Source organism: Morone saxatilis, unplaced genomic scaffold (genome assembly GCF_004916995.1).
Source record: "Morone saxatilis isolate NCDOM2014 unplaced genomic scaffold, NCSU_SB_2.0 Contig15, whole genome shotgun sequence".
Classification (NCBI taxonomy): Eukaryota; Metazoa; Chordata; class Actinopteri; family Moronidae; genus Morone; species Morone saxatilis.
In genome coordinates, this window is record NW_023339707.1 from 1,205,660 (window position 1) to 1,209,244 (window position 3,585).

At 43.8% G+C, this 3,585-nt stretch overlaps 1 protein-coding gene across 1 annotated transcript in view; it reads left to right on the top strand.

Annotated features, from left to right (window-relative positions):
• The window catches only part of ikbkg (inhibitor of nuclear factor kappa B kinase regulatory subunit gamma), a 15,971-nt gene that overhangs the window by 4,163 nt on the left and 8,223 nt on the right, over positions 1 to 3,585 (top strand). The gene's annotated exons all lie outside the window — the stretch shown is intronic.

Sequence of the window (3,585 nt, forward strand, 5' to 3'; positions counted from 1 at the left end):
GTCGTCATGAACAGGGAAATTAGCCATCGAGACCGGGAGACCTTATGGAGATTGACTCACTTCTACGGCCAGCGTCAAGTGGCTGTAGTTTTTGTTACTTCCATGCGGGCTTTATTTGCAGCCACAGAAAGCAGAACTATAGTAAAGTTGAAGATGTCCTATTAAGTTAGGCTATCGTATAATTTGAGTTCAGCATCACATTGTTTTTATTAATGTGTGAAACATGACTGTGACTGCTAACAGTCTGTCTCTGTGCCCCACCTTTTCCCTTCTACCCCTCTCTCCCGCTCTCTCTCTCTAACACCAAACAGTCGACTCGTCCACCTAGAGCCAGGCTATGCTCGAGGTTTCTCCTTTTTTTCCTTGCCTTCCTATGCTGCTGTGCCAGCATGCTGGGTGCCGTGATACACAGTGTGTGAGCGTTGCTATCTCTCACTGGAGCGTCGCTTATGTTCTCTAGATCCAAACATGGCCTATATGTTCAGGTCACCAAATATATGATCACGTTCAACACTGATTATCAGTGACTGTCAGTGCCCATAAAATAACTTGGCACTGTTTCTGCTGAGTGCATCATGGCACATGATGAGCACATATCCGAGTAAATCTGCATTTCTGCTCTCACAATGCAATGGCTTCTTCCAAGGCTGGCTCTGTCCTTGAACATGTCTTCTGACCTGAGGAAGAAGCTTCAGTTCCTTTTGGAGCCACTAGGTGGTGCCTTTCTGTTTTGCATAATATCGGCCCCATTGCTTGCCCTCTGCAACCTGTAGTAGCCATTTTGTTTTATTATGCGCTGAGAGAGTACATTGAGGAATTGGGTAGGCTTATGAAAACATCTACATCCATCTTCTTTTGGGATCTCTTATAAAGTCATTGTCTATAAGTTAGTGATGGGCAAATCAAGCTTTTGTGAAGCACTGAACCAAATGTTTCGAAAACTCACTCACTCACCAAGATCAGCCTTGGATTTAAGTATCTTTGCTTTGAAAAATCTTATCTATATCATGTTCTATTTACAAATAAAGATTGATGAATGTGTGTATTGTGTTATTGAGGAGAGAATGCTGGGAAATATGGGTGTGCTTGTGTAACTATGACAGGAGGGGATGGGGAACAGTCAAAGGTTTTTATTAAGGTACATTATTTTTTTTTTCAACAGTTTTTGGGTTGAGCCGGTTCCTTTTTTTGCTCACTATTTCTCCACATTTGCGGTTATAAAGTGTTAAAGGCACTCAAATTCAAAACTGTCTCAACCTGTCAGAATTGAGACGAGGCAGTGCCAGTGAATCACCTGATTGGGACGCGAACCAGTCAGCTGATTCATTCAGGCAATGAAGCAGTTGCTGCTTCGGACGTCATATGTCACGTGATTTTTTTCGCACCAAAGCAAGCTTTGAAGCAGTGGTTCTATGGAATTGTAGTTCAGGGTTTGAAGCACGTATCAAAGCTTCAGTGTCGCACTGCCATCACTACTGTAAGTACAGTTCTTATAAAAATAGGTTAGGTTTTTGCTTTTGTGTATTATACTGTATTGCCCACAAACCTAACTAATAGATAAGATTCATGTAGCATGTAATACATGATGGAAATTCATGTTAATGAGACTACGGATACTCATTGTGTTATATTATTTTTTTAAATTTCACTTTTATTCTGTTTTCATACTGTCAATACAGAGTGGTGGTGTACAATAAATCCATCATTCATTGATTACAGTGTGTCTAGTTAAGGAAGGTGACTCTTTGACGAGGGAAGAGCAGCTTGGTTCTTTGGTGGTGGTGGTGACAGAGAAGGATCAATCAAGGGCAATGATTCTGGACTCTCACATTACATATCGCGTCATATTTTTAAGCGGACGGCCACTGACCAAGCAGCAGTGTTTGAGCTGGCAGTGATTAACATATTGAGTATAGGGATCCTGGCAGGGCTTGAGTGTAATCTGTGTGTGGAAGCTGGTGCATTGTGGAATTTTAAGACCCCTAGCGTTGACTGAAATGAGATTGAGAGCTGTCATATGCTGGAAAAAATAGTTTAATAAAAAATTTAGTTGTCCGCACAGCAGGAAGAGAGAAGTCTGGCTCCATAAAAGAAAAACACCCCAAAACAAGAGAAGACAAAAAACATCAAAAACACCAAAAAGGACAAAGGAAAGCAGAGTACTGTCAAACCTTCCTGATAAATCCACAGCTGGATAACTAACTCATGGAACTAAGAGTTTCTGGCGAGCGAGAGTGTGGCAGCGACCCCACCAATTATCAAAAAGCGAAACAGCAGCAGTGTGAGCATTTTCTTCAATATTAAAACATCGGCTTTATAACAGTGTGGTACACCTTTAGCAGTCCACGGCACCTCCGGAGACGCCCCCCACCCCACACATACATGACCTGCAACCTGGGCAGAAATGATAATATATAAAATAACCTACCTGTTAATGATGCACCCATAGTCTACAGATTGTAATAAAGAGTGCACCTATAAAAACAACAATAAGGACAGTTACAGTCATAAGGATAAAGTGGTAGACCTATGCTATGAGGTAGGTTACAGGTAGTGGTGCAAAGACTGGGCAAAAAAAAAAAGGAAAACATCTCCAACTTCCACTGTTATAAACCCGAAACGTTAATCTAAATGTCTCTCAGAGGGGGAGATGGAGATCAAAACATAGATTACATTGTCTTACCCAAGTCACTCTGCAAGGTGCAAAAATTGGGTGGGGGGGGTGTCTCATCACTGTGCAAGGCTGGGAACAATCAAATGTTTGATGCATTTCAAAGCCTTCTTAGGATCTTCAAAACGATGCTTTATCCCGCTTGGCGTTGTGAATAAGAGCACAGCAGGATAGCCGATGCCAAACGCTATCTTGGCTTAGTGAAGCAGACGTTTATACTCCAGAAAGGAGGGTTGTCGCTCCTGCGTGGTCTTGGAGAAATCTTGATAGAAGCTTATCTTATGGTTCTGCCAGCAGACGTCCCCGATTTCTCTAGCAAGTTGTCTCAACTGCTCCTTCTGTTGAAACCTCAAGAACCACACGATGAAGGGCCTTGGGGGGGCTCCGGGCTTAGCTGGTAGAAGCGACCGATGAGCACACTCCAAATCTAGGCCCCTTTTGGAAGTCAGCCTGAAGGATTTCGGGGAGAGTAGCCCTCAAAGACGATGTGGCATCTTTATCTTCAACACGTTCCGGGAAACCATAAATAGTACTCAGTTTGGCGTTCGGTTTTTCAACCTCAGAAGCCGAAGGCGGAGGCGAGTCGCAGCGCTGCCTCTCCACCTCCTGTAGCATATCTAGACGAGCCTCCGCGCTAGTTATCCTGGTTAGCATGTCGGCTAGCTTACCCTCAATCGCCTCGACAGCTCTTGTTTCTGAGACGTCCTTGCGGATGTCTGGAAAGTGTTTGGCTTGTTCTTCTGATAGTTTCTGAAGAAGCTTGTGTATTTTAGCAGTGGAGATGGACTCATCCGCGTCTTCCCACACTGGCGATACAGGAGGGGCATGGGTAGCTTTTGAGCTAGCGGTAGCCCTGGCGCTTTGCTGTTGTTGAGACGTGTTAGCGCGTCCGTTGATTTGCAAGTAAGGAGAAC